Below are 13,759 nucleotides of genomic sequence, written 5' to 3'. Positions count from 1 at the left end.
GTTAATCCACCTGAGGGGATCAAACCCATTGGGTGTAAGTGAGTCATTAAGAGAAAGACTGACATAGATGGTATTATGCATACCTATAAAGGGCGACTAGTAGCCAAAGGATTTAAGCAGATTCATGGCATAGACTATGATAAAATCTTTTCACCAGTTGCAATATTTAAGTCTATTCGGATCATGCTTGCTATTGTAGCTTACCATGATTATGAGATCCAACAGATAGATGCCAAAATCACATTTCTGAATGAAAATTTACTCGAGGATATGTACATGACACAACCTGAGGGTTTTGTAGATCTGGAGAATGTTGAAAAGTTATGTAAGTTGCAAATGTCCATTTATGTGCTAAAGCAAGCTTCTTGAAGCTGGAATCATCAATTTGATGATGTAATCGTTTAATTTCATCAAGAATGGAGATGAATTTTATGTCTATAAGCGGATTAGTGGGAGCATAGTTATCTTCCTAATCTTATATGTAGATGGCATACTCCTCATTAGAAATGATATCCCTTCACTACAGTCTGTAAAGACATGACTTGGGAATTATTTCTCAATGAAGGATTTAGGTCAAGTAGCCTACATTTTAGGCATCAAGATCTATAGAGATAGATCTAACAGATTGCTTGGCTTAAGTCAGAGTACATATATTGACAAGGTGCTTAATCGTTTTTCCATGTAGAATTCTAAGGAGGGATTTTTGCTGATGTCACATGGTGTGAGTCTTTCGAAGACTCAATGTCCCTCTTCTAAGGAGGAGAGGGACCGCATGGATCAGATTCTTTATGCATCTGCTATAGAGTCTATCATATACGCTATGCTCTGTACTCATCTTGATGTCTCATATGCGTTGATAATGATGAGCAAATACTAGTCAAATCTAGGTGAAAGTCACTAGACAGCTGTTAAGAATATTCTTAAGTACTTATGAAAGACAAAAGAATATTTCTTTATATTTGGAGGTGTTGAGGAGCTCAATGTAAAGGGCTACAATGATGCAAGCTTTCAAACTGACAAGGATGATTCTAGATTGCAGTCAGGGTATGTATTTTGCTTGAATGGTAGTTTTGTGAGCAGAAAGAATTTGAAGTAAGACACAGTCGCATATTCTACAATAAAAGGCAAGTATATTGCTACCTCTGATATAGCAAAGGAGGCTGTTTGGATCTAGAAGTTCATTGCAGAGCTTAGTGTGGTTCCTAGCATAGCGAACCCAATAGACCTGTACTATGATAACAATGGGGCTATTGCACAGGCTAAGGAACCACACTCTCATCAAAGATCCAAACACATACTACGACGGTTCCATCTCATTCAAGAGATCATCAATAGATGAGATGTGAGGATATGCAAAGTATCGACTGATGCTAACATCGCGGATCCTTTGACCAAGGCTTTAACACAGAGGAAGCATAATGGTCACACTAGGTCACTAGGTATTAAATATTTCAGTTATTGACACTAGTGCTAATGGGAGATTGTCAGTATTAGCCCTAAAGTCAATCATGAGATGATTGACTAGAAAACTTTTTATATCATATTTTATTAATAAAGACAAAGTTTTGATTATTATTTACTTCATATTTATGTCAAATAAATAAGTATAATAATATCCTTAGGTAGTAGGTTCTAATCTATATTATATCAATTGGTTGAATTGTAGTGAGATGATGTAGAGAACATTATTTTTAACTATTCCTAGTCAAGCATTAATATACATGGACAATATTAATGCACTGAGACTAGCGTGTAGGTCAATTGATGACTTGATCACAAGTCATGGATATGAGATATCACATTGACACATGAGTATATATTAAAACATATATTGAATTGAACCTTCATAAGAAAGTTTCATGGATCATTATATGAGTGTCATAAACTTTCTCATAGTGACTATTGATATGAATAGTCCTTAGACCTGAAGTTATTACGGTTCTCTATATAATGAGTTGTATACTTTGGTATCGTCAAACATCACCCGTAATAGGGTGGACTAAAAGTCGATCACTGGGTATGTAATGAATTATGCGAAGGAATATGAATGATGTAAATGAGATTTATCCCTCCTATATGACAGGAGTGATATCTATGAGCTCCTTGATCGAGTAAGGACTACTAGAACGCATGACTATGCTCAAATAAGTCAATATGAGATATTGAGCTCATTTGCTTGAGTAAGTCTACTTGGGGATCAAGAAACACAAAGATTAATAAAAGGATGATACGGTCTATGCCTCATTGATTAATCTCGATATCAAGGATAGAAGGGCAAAGTCATACATTATAATAAATATGGAAAGGTTAGGTCAGATTTTGACTTTCTCGTGACTTGGGTAATAATGATACATTGCTAGATATCACTCATTATTTGTGTCTAAAGCGGTTTAGATATATTGCCAACGTTACGAGAACCTATTGGGTCACACACAAAGAACACGATGTTTCGGAGATACGTTGATTTTAGTTTGACTAAAATGTGATCCGAAATTAGATTAATTAAGTTAAACTCAAATGAATCCAATTAGATTATGAGATTGAGTCTAATCTGAGTTAAATTTATTTAGATTAGACTCAACCACTTAATAATGGATAATGTTCATTAAAAGGTTTAATGAAATATTATTAAAGAGGAAGACTAAGAGACATTCTATTCATTGGATGAATAAAAGATGAAGAGCCAAAAAGAATACCAAGAGTTTTTGGTATTCATTGTGATTCATGGGCATTAAGGAGGGGAAGCTCAAAGGGCAAAGACCCTTTGTATTCATTAGATGAATACAAAAAGACTTCTTGCAATTTGAAATAGAGAGAGTGCTTATCGTCCCTCTTCTTCCTTCTCTTCTTCTTCTTGGCCGAAACACACAAGGTGTGTTTTTGGTCCTCTTGTCTTGTGAACTATTCCAAGTTGCTAGTACAACTAAGGTGGTTCATCTCTGAAATTGAGATCATGTTCATGTGGATACTATTAGAGGCACGACCATTCTGATCATGCATAGATCCGACGAACCAAGGACTAGCGAAATACACTAAAGACACACAACAAAGGTATAACTCTTAATTAGAACTTTGTATGAATTTTTCGCATGGATCATTGGAAGAGATCCTATTTTCTCTACGTATATTGTTATTTTTCACATAAGATATCCCAACAGTTTTGCACTAGCAAACCGAATCTAGCATAGAAACAACTAAATTGACGAAAATCATAACTTTATCGCTATAGAAACGATGAAACAGTCGTGACTCTAATATCACTTGTTGGGAATTAAGTTTTCCTAAACCGCATGAATTCTAGAACATGTATGAACTCATATAAAGGAAAACAAAACAACAAGGATCTAGTTATGTCAAAATCTACAGCAGGAAATAAATGCAAAGGTAAGATGATGGACTTTATTACAACGAAAGTGCCATCATCTTTATCTGCATCATCCACAAACTTGGGAATCCTATAGAGAAGAGAAGCGCACAAAAGGGTTGGTTTTCCGAATAGTCTCTTCACTGATGAAGAGCGAAGAGATCTGTCACAATCCCTAATCCAACCGGGACCATGCTCTATATATATGACCTCATCAGTTATCAGCCCATTAATGACAACGGTGCGGGTTAACAGGTTCTACAGATGAACCCAACATCCAATAACTCAACCCCTCAATAAATATAAGTTAGATCACTTAATGAGTTTGGTTCTCTTAATGACACATATCCGTATGTTACAAATAATGTGTAAGCTCACCAAATAGAGAAAAAAATACAACATGTCTTAATTATGTTTATTTTTATTTCATCTTTTTTTTCTTTCATACTTGTGATTGTCTTACAAATCTATAAGAGGTCTCTTTGCCTCCGTAAAGAATTCGAAAATGAGAAAAATATAATGTGCATGAGATATAATAGGTGTAATTCCCTATGCATCCCTATGAATAATATCAAAGCATTTAGTTGCATGACTACCAATAAGAGGAAAAGAAAGAATTTTACTTTTTCCTAATTTGCAAGTTGAACAATCAAAAGCAGAAAGACTTGAAAATTGATTATTAATTACTGCCTAATAAATCAGAATTCAATAAATGAGACAATACAATAAATTAGGGTGTAGTAAATGTTTATGTTACATCTCACTTTTATTAATCTCAATAGTAGAACAAGCTAAAGAAACATGATTGAGAATAAAAATATATAAGGGAAATAAAACACCCAACTTTAGGCCCCTTTGCGATCACCATCCTCGAGATCTGATCTTACACATAACAACCATCACGAGAAAAATGCACATCATAGTTATTTTTAATTAATTAATTGACCAATTGAAAAAAGATTATCAAAAGGTCAGTGAGTTAAAAGTATTGTTCAAAATTGGACTAATATCATCAACAAGAATAATGGATAAATTATTTTCATTAGCAACTTTAATATATTCTAAACCATGATATGGGTGAATATTTTTTAGCAAATTAATTGAACTAGCTATGTGATTTGATGTCACAGAATCAACAAGCCAAGATTTAAATAAAGGATTACCATTACCTTGAAATCCTAAAGTTGAGAGCGTTGAAACTATCATTTATTACATCATTTCAAGAGTAAGAACATTAGTTTGAGCATTTTGATTGACGGCTGACATAGTCGAGGAACTAGTTTGAGTTAGTTTAGTAGAAGAGTTGTCAACATTTGCTTGAAAAATAATAGTCTGGTGATTATGAGGACAAATTAAACACTCTTTGATGATGTGGCCTTACTTTTTGCAATAATTGCAAAACCTTTTAGTATGATTTATAGCAATATGCCCATAATTTCTACAGTTAAAACATTGAACCTTACTCATATTTCTGCCCTTGCCTTTTTCTTAGTCGAAAATGCCTGTAGTCATTTTCTTTTGTTCAAGAGTAATTTGTGTAAGGTGTTGTTCTTCATGGAGCAATTCATTGAAGCATATATCCAAGGTAGGAGGAGGATGACGATTCTTCAAATTAGAACAAGTATTTTTAAAATTTGATTGAAGCTTCATAAAAAATTGATCATGCTTGCTAATCTCATGTACAATCAAATACAGCAACTATAGAATATTTAGACACATTAGTACAAATTATATTAGAAAATTCAATCCATAAATTTTGAAAACTAGAATAATACTCCTAAATATATAGATAGAATTCCCCCTGTATAATTTGCAATCTGACATTCCAATTGAATTTTTCTAATTGAATTTGTCTGATTGTAAAGTTTTTAAAAAATACTCTCATTATTTGAGCAATTTTATAAGGGCATAAGCTAAGAATAGTTTGAGGATCACATGATCCAATAATCCAAGATATCACCATAACATCTTTTGTAAGATACGAGAAATTTTTATTTTGGGGGCTAGTTATTATCTCTAATAATTGTCATTAGAGGCTTGATTAATTAGAGATTTGGGTTTGAATTTAGGTTAATAATGTAGCTTAATTAAAACAAATCTCTTAGCCCAATTAAAAGTCTAATTAATATCAACCCACTAGCTAATTAAAGCCCAAAATTAAAACAACCCAATAGCCATTGGGTTATTGGATCTGGGTTAAACCCGAAACCCGTTAAGAGAATCCATATAAGCACAGTAGTCGCGATCGTGACTTCCTCCTCTGTTTCCCAATCGTGAATCCTCTGCTTCTCCTTCTTCCCCGACGCGTAACCGCATTTGTCCACAGCCGGTGCCTACGACGAGGAAAGCTGTTGGCAGTTAGGACCTTCAGTCGTCGGGCTGGAATCTCGCTGAGGGTAGTTGAGGGATGTCGGGCGATGGCGATCGACGCGAAGCGACTGAGGCGAGAGCGGAGGGATTGATCGGTAAGTGACATTTTTTGGTTTCGTAGGAATTTCTTAGATCTTTGGGTGTTGATTTTCGATTTTGATGGAGCTTACAGCTCGATTTGCTGGAATCCGATCGAAGGGGTGATGGTGGGTTTCGGCAGAGAAGTGGAGCTGAGGAATCGGAGTGGATTTAGGGCACGATCAGCTATATTTGAGGTGAGTTATTCCCTTGAATCCGATTAAGTTTTGTTTCAGCAATAGATTGAAGGTCGATTTTGGATTTTGGTGTGTCCTGTTCGATCGAGATTTCCTTGGTTTTGTTTGATCGGTTTGTAGGGTTTGCTGTGGGGTGTGGATCTGTTGGATCCTAGTTGATTCTTGGATTGGTCTGTAGGATTCAGTTTAGGGTGATGTTCTATTGAATTCTTATTCGGTTGAGATTAATTATTGGCTGTTAGGATAGGTTAATGGATTGGATTTGATTGTGGAATAGATTTGTTGATTGGGAATTGGGTTACTGTTGGATTCGATTTGTTTTGTTGTGGGATCCAGTGAATTTGTGCTATTAGGGTTTTATTTTATTGGATATAATATAGTGTTGATCTGTTGATGTTGAATGGATGGAGCTAGTGGTGGTGTTAGATTAGGTTGAATAATGGTTGATCTGTTATAGGACAAAGGATTAGTTTTGCCAATTAGAGGTTGATGCTCCCCTATGATATTTTTTCCGCTCCTCACTCCGCAAGTATACGGAATGTCGTCAAGTAATAAAAGATATCGAACCACAGGGACCGAGGAATCTATCACTAAACAATCACAAGAAGAGTGGAGAGATCATGTAATTGGGTTGAGATTGGGGAAAGTGAGAGTGTAGTTGAGTACCTAAACCTCAATCGAAGTAAAATCAACTAGTGACAGGATTTGGGAAAACGATCCTAGGACTTCGGATTCCTCGAGATTATGTTTGATTGACTATGGACTCCTTACCATTCCTCAATATTCATACATTTGCAGAGATTCTAACCAAAATATCCAATTAGACCTCGTCAGGTTTCCTCGGAATAAATCACTAATCCTCTAACGTTACGATTGTTAGTTTGAGATGACCCCAGATAGCCTGGTTATAGCTCTCCCGCTGTCACCGGGCACTCCAGCATACTACTAGTGTCCTACCCCCTGTCACCGGGTATCCAATTAAGGACCTCTCCCTAACAATCAATAACCGTTAGCTATCTCTCATAAAGATTCATTGCAATCTAAGAATTTCCTCGGAAAGTCCGGTTAAAGGTTCACCTTCTGTCACAAGGCACCCCGGTCATACGATCCTAAGATTTCCTTAAACCACAATTTATCCTTATCCTCATAGATTTGCACCATTCATAATCATATCATCCAATAAGCACAAAGCACAACATCCATAAAGCAAAATGCACAAATAAATCATAGAACATGGTAAATACAAATCCATAGTATCAATCATCCATAATACACCTCGATTCCTCCTACATCCTAGAATCTAAGGTTCTACTCCATGACGGAGGGGATACAACACGAAGAAGAGATGAAGAAATACATTTTAGATCCTAGAAAAAGGAAATAAAACTTATCAATATGTGTCTTCTTCTTCGCCTTGCAAACTCCTCGTCGACGGTGGAATGGATGCGGCGGAGTAGCTCCAAAAGGACGGATGGATCGTCGATTCTTGCTCCGAATGGCGTTTTCGGTGGCTCCTCTTGACTCCCAAGGTCTCTCCCCCTTTTTTAGGGCAATTTAGGGGGGTATTTATATGCCCCCACTATTCACCCTTCGCCACACGGTCGTGCTTAGCCACACGGCCTGGGGTACACAGCTGGCACGGCCCCGTCACACGGCCGTGCCTGGTAGGCACGGCCAGGGTGTGGTGGCCTCTGGAAAATGGGGCACGGCCGTGCCTATGAGGCACGACCATGCCATGTTGCAGCGTGGAGGCAGGCACGGCCGTGCCTGCTAGGCACGGCCAGACACACATGAGCCTTCTTCTGTGGTCGGAGACACGGCCGTGCCTGGTGGGCACGACCATAGGCAGTTGGCTCTCTGTTGGTGAAGCACGGGTAGAGGCACGGTCGTGCCTGGAGGGCACGGCCATGGGCTGGTGCTTCTCTGTTGGATTGCAGAATGAAGGCACGACCGTGCCTGGTGGGCACGGCCATGTGAAGTTGCTGCTCTGTGTGGCACGGGTAGAGGCACGGCCGTGCCTGGTGGGCACGACCGTGGGAAGATGCTGCTCTGTGGCTGAAGCATGCCCTGGGGGCACGACCCCTTGGGGTCTGAGACACGGCCGTGCCTTGGAGGCACGACCCTGTCTTGCCTTGTCTTCGTTTAATCTTCCGTTTCGCCTTCTCCGCTCCATTTCCGTCCTGCAAAAGCATAAAAACAAGAGCAGACCTCCGAACTAGGAAATGGAGAAAACACGCCTAATGCGTAAATAAAGGATGTGACAAACGTAAGAAATAATCATGAAATACAGAAAGATGTGCAATGTAAACATCAGAAATGTATATATATCCTACGCACATCACACCCCCAGACTTAAACCTTTGCTTGTCCTCAAGTAAAAATCCGCGTCTAGATTCAGATAGAAATACAAAGCAGTATAGATATCCCAAGCACATCGGTCCAATCTTATCAAACAAAAGCAATGGTAAGCATGATACTCAAAATTATTAAAACAGGGCCTAGAAGAAGTTCTCCGTGCTCAGTGCAAAAGTGGCCTTAGTCTATTTGGTATCAAATCCTTACTTCAAGTCAAGTCGTCATGCTACCGTGTTCCTAAATGTTCCCGGCCTTAGACACTTACCTGCCACAGGCTTGGTTCATCTCTTCCATTGCATAAGGTCTCAAAGGATTAGCTCAAGATCAAGAGAATCAGATCATTTATTTCCCCAGTAACCCTTACCGGTCTCAAAGGGGTAAATGAAATGTTTCCACTCTCGACACTATTTTTTTCATCCCTTTATTTCTTTTCCATTTTTTTATTTTGCAATCAAAGCAAAGATTTTTTTTTTTTTTTTAGGGATTCAAGATTTTTCCAAAAGAGCTTACATGACTTGAGTTGGTCCAGTAACCAAAATGCAATGGAAGATCACCATGGAAACACTAGTACTGATCAAGTCTCATGAATCATGACTAATTTCAGAGATATATCAACTTCCTAGATTAGGCAATAGTGAAGGAGATCCTTAACCTAGGCCAAGTCTCAATTTTCTCAAGATATACTAGCTCACTTCCTACTCTTGAAGATAAGAAAGGACCTAGTTCTAGGGATATCACCTACTAGTATCAATATCATCATCCAAACAAGAAGCATGCTAGCATTTTTACAAGAGAACAAACATTTAAGGTGACAATGGTGATTCTTGACATGTTATTTACCATGCATTTCCTAAAGCAAATTTCAAAACAAATTGCAGAAATAAATTTCAAAATAAATTTCAAAGCAAAGTTCAAAGCAAATGCATAAACAAAATTCAAAATAAAATGTAAATTATTTTATTTACACTATACACAATTATTGCTTTCCCCCAGACTTAAACTTTTCTATCTTCTTCCCTGATCTGGAGGAGGTGGATACCTAGGAGGAAATCTAGGAAGTTGAGGTAGGTTGCCTAGACTCTCATGATACTGGTATAATGAGGCAACCTGTTGGCGAGTTAGGTCCATGGACCTCCTAAATTCCTCCTCTCTCCTCCACTCCGTATATTGGTGTCCCATGAAATCGTTCACCGAGGAGTAGAACTCATCCGCCCTACTAAAATGATCCTGTACTTCTCTAAACTGCCCCTGGGTCATAACACCATACTCATCCAACTGACGTTGGTAAGCAGAGTGCTCTTCATGGAGCGTATCTAGAGAACTACGGAATGCAGAAAAATCATAAGCCGAGCCTGTCTCACCATATGCATAAGAATGCCTAGCAGGCTCGGCTCTAGGGGGATAAGGTTCATGATACGATGATTCTTGGTGATACGAGGTTTCATGGGCATACTCTGATGCTGGCTCATATACGGGAGTGGAGGAGCGACTAGGGACTGGAGAACGTAAAATCCAATTTTCGGCCTTCCTAATGGTGGTCCTTGAGGGGTTAGGTAATGGGAATGGAAATCCAGTCGCTCTGTTAAAAGCGTAACCCCCTTCGGACTTACAAATCATTTTCATCGCCAAACATGTGTCAATATCAATCTTGGAGTTGCCCATTACAGGTTCTAAGTGTTCTAGATCGCAACCCAAGCAGACAGCAATGTTTGTGATGAGGCCTCCAACTACTATTACTCCAGTTGAAGATTTAGCTATTTTGACCAGGTTTTGGAGAAAATGGAACCCTGAGTCAAATTCTACCTGATGCAGCATCGCCCAGATACAATATAGTTCCATTTTCCTCACCACGCCGTCGCTCTCGGCTCGACCAAAGATAGTCTTGGTCATGACGCGGTGAAGATACCTAAAGACTGGGTTTTGCAACATCGAGGCTTTAGACTTAGACGGATCATAGGGTTCTTCAGAGTCGGTAATCATCTTCCAACACCTGGTACTGCTAAACTTCTTATCTAATTCCCTAGTCTTATCTCTTGGAAACCTAAAATAATTATTAAAATCATCTAGGGTCCACTTGTATTCTTCGTTAAAAAGTCTAAAATTGATCTTACCCTTGTAGCTTTCATCACTAGTAAAGTAGACCTCTAGGGAACTAAGGAATTCTAAAGTAATTTTAAGGTATGTTGGATGTCTACAATTCATGAAATCAATCCAACCTACATTATCCAACATCCAATCAAGATCATCCTTAATTCCTAACAATTCCATAGTGTATGCATCAGCATATCGAGAGCAAATAATTTTACGGGAAGCTAAACAGTAATACCTCGCCTTCTGATCTTCATTCCGGAAAATGATGCCATGAACGTTGTCGGAAATCCCTTCAGAGGCTTTTCGCTTTCCCTTGTCCTTCTCAGTGCTCTTTCCTTTTGATGGAGCCTTCTCTTTGGCAGGCTCCTTTCCTTTGCGTCTTTCCGGCTCATCTCCTTCGTCGGATCCTCCAGATCTGTGAAATCTTTTAATGATATTGCTCATATTGTTAGATCTCAAGAAAAGAAGTAGAACAGGAGTAGATCTGGGGCTTTTTAGTGTAGATCTGAGGGTGAAGAAGGGTGAGAAGTGAAGAAGAAGTAAAGAGGGTGAAAAAGAAGGGCTTTGGAGAAGATTTGGAAGGAGAAAGGGTTGAGAAAAGGTGAGAGGCGGCTTACTAATTTTGGGGCACACGGCCGTGTGCTAGGGCAGACACGGTCGTGTGCCTTTTATAGGGTGGGAGGCACGGTCGTGCCTATGGGGCACGGCCTAGGGCTTCTCGCCTCTCTCATTTTATTAGGCACGCCCGTGCCTTGAGGCACGGGCAGAGCAGGTCGGCTCTCGGGAAGGCTCACACGGTCGTGCCTCAGAGGCACGACCATGGTAATGGCCTCTCGGATGGACAAGGCACGGTCGTGCCTTGGAGACACGGCCTGGCCAAGTTGGTGTTCTGTGGTGAGAGGCACGGCCGTGCCTGGTAGGCACGGCCTGAGCCAGTCCCTGCTCTGTTATTGCACACGGCCGTGTCTACTAGACACGACCTCAAGCTGGGGCCTTCCTGTTAGGAGGCATGGCCGTGTCTATGAGGCACGACCCAGCTTTATTGGTCTCAAAACTCGATAATTTCCTGCAAAAGAACAGGAAAACTTATTAGTAACTTGCTGAATCAAACAAAAACAATGCAAATGAAATATGAACATAAGAAAGAAAACTAAAAACCCTTGGGTTGCCTCCCAAGAAGCGCTTGTTTATGGTCATTAGCTCGACCCCTTATTCAATAATGTACAGGGTTCATTGGTTGCCCTCTCGCAACCTTCCCCTGGGAGGTACTTTATATTTTTGGCTTTTTGTATATGGCTTCCTTATTTGCCCGGCCGGTGCGGGCTCCTTCGTCGGCGTGGTATGGTTGGTACTGGAATTTCTTCTTTGGTTGGATAGCATCCAGCCTGCAGCAGTGTGGTACTTCTGGTATATAAGCATTAGAGTCGAGAGAGAGGTTGAAATCAACTTTTTTCTTTCCCACTTGCAAGGACAACTTATGATTTTTGACGTCGATTGTTGCCCCAGCTGTGGCTAGAAATGACCTTCCCAAAATAATGGGGATCGACGGATCTTCCTCCATGTCTAGCACAACGAAATCGGTTGGGACTGTGAATCCTCCGACTTCTACTGGCACATCTTCAACTATACCCATAGGATATCGGCATGAATGGTCTGCTAGTTGGATGGCCATGGTGGTGAGCTTGAGATCCGTGAATCCGCATCTTTCGCTTGTAGAATATGGGATGATACTGACGCTTGCTCCAAGATCACAGAAAGCCCTACCAATAGAAATATTACCAATCTTGCATGGAATGATAAAGCTACCTGGGTCCTTGAGCTTTGGAGGAGATTTGTTGTTCAGAATTTTAGCACTAACTTCCTCCGTAAGCGCTACAGTATTCTTGGCCCGGGTGATATCTTTAGTGGACATAAGCCCCTTAATGAATTTAGCAAACTTGGGCATCTCGATAAGGGCATCGAGAAGGGGAATGTCCAACGTGATGTCCTTCACCCTGTTGTAAAGCTTTTCAAATTCCTCATCCCTTTCTTTGTATAGGAGCCTTTGCGGGAAAGGTATGTTCCTCACATATGATTTCTTCGTTGGGGCTTCAGCGGGCGTAGCGGTCTCAACTTCCTCCAATGTGTCTTCAATAATTGGTGCTGAGGAAGGAGGTTGCTCGGCGGCTGGAGTGAGTGAAATACCTTCCAAAGGAGCAGGGCTCTAGAGGTTCTTTACCCTTCAAAATCCGTCCACTCCTAAGCTCTATGGCTTTGCAATGCTCCATAGGGTTGAAGTCTGGTTTGCCCGGGAGTGCACCCACTGTTCTGGAGGAGAGGGAAGAGCTAATCTGAGCAATCTGAGTCTCCTGCATCTTCATCCTCTTGTCATGGTCGTCTAATTTCTCATTAACCTTGACCATGTCGCTTTGAAGTTGCTCCAGAATTTTCAATATTTTCTGGGTGTCGGTTGCATCCTCACTTTGTTTTGGCGCATTTTGATAGGAAGGTCCTTGATTGTTGCGGTAGGAAAAGTTGGGGTGATTCCTCCAACCCGGATTATAAGTATTTGAGTACGGGTTGTTTCTTTGATTATATGTGCCAACTGCGTCGCACTGTTCATATTGAGCAATCTGATCTTGCAGTGCTCCCACTTGGCACATCTCTTGTGTGTGGCTGGAATCCCCACATATATCACAAGGTGTAGCCACCGCATTGACCTTTCCAACGCTCATGTTTTCTACCCTTTTGCTAAGGGCATCCATCTGCGCATTCAGTTTAGTGAGGGTATCTACATTGTACTTCCCGGGAGTTCTTGCACATGCTACCTCTCTCGTTGGCCCACTGATGATGATTGAGTGCCACATTCTCTATTAACTCTTCGGCTTCTTCAAGGCTTTTATTCATAAGTGCACCTCCTGCAGCGGAATCCAAATAAACCTTTGTCTGATAGTTGATTCCATTGTAGAAGGTGTGGATGATAAGCCAACGTTCAAGTCCATGGTGTGGACACTTCCTCAACATCCCTTTAAATCTATCCCAAGCTTCGAATAAAGATTCTCCATCCAACTGCATGAAACTTGAGATCATATTCCTCATGTGAGCCGTCTTACTTGGGGGGTAAAACTTGTTCAGGAATAACTGTTCACACTGTTCCCAAGTATGAATACAATTTGGAGGTAGCGAATGATACCAAACCTTCGCCTTATCACGGAGAGAGAATCTGAAAAGCAAAAGTCGAGTGACATCAAAACTGACCCCCTGCGTCCTCCTAGTACTGCAGTTATCTGAAAATATCTCCAAATGCAGGTTCGGGTCTTCATGT

At 40.2% G+C, this 13,759-nt stretch overlaps 1 protein-coding gene and 1 pseudogene across 2 annotated transcripts in view; both read left to right on the top strand.

Annotated features, from left to right (window-relative positions):
* LOC141833422 (uncharacterized) overlaps nt 1–13,759 on the top strand; it is a 132,461-nt gene that overhangs the window by 115,859 nt on the left and 2,843 nt on the right. The gene's annotated exons all lie outside the window — the stretch shown is intronic.
* LOC141834236 (small nucleolar RNA R71) lies at nt 13,430–13,539 on the top strand (annotated as a pseudogene).

Source organism: Curcuma longa, chromosome 8 (assembly GCF_044706935.1).
Source record: "Curcuma longa cultivar G26 ecotype Majalengka, Jawa Barat chromosome 8, ITB_CL_G26_1.1, whole genome shotgun sequence".
Taxonomy (NCBI): domain Eukaryota; kingdom Viridiplantae; phylum Streptophyta; class Magnoliopsida; order Zingiberales; family Zingiberaceae; genus Curcuma; species Curcuma longa.
Note: the sequence above shows the minus strand (reverse complement) of the source record. Positions and strands in the feature narration are given on the sequence as shown.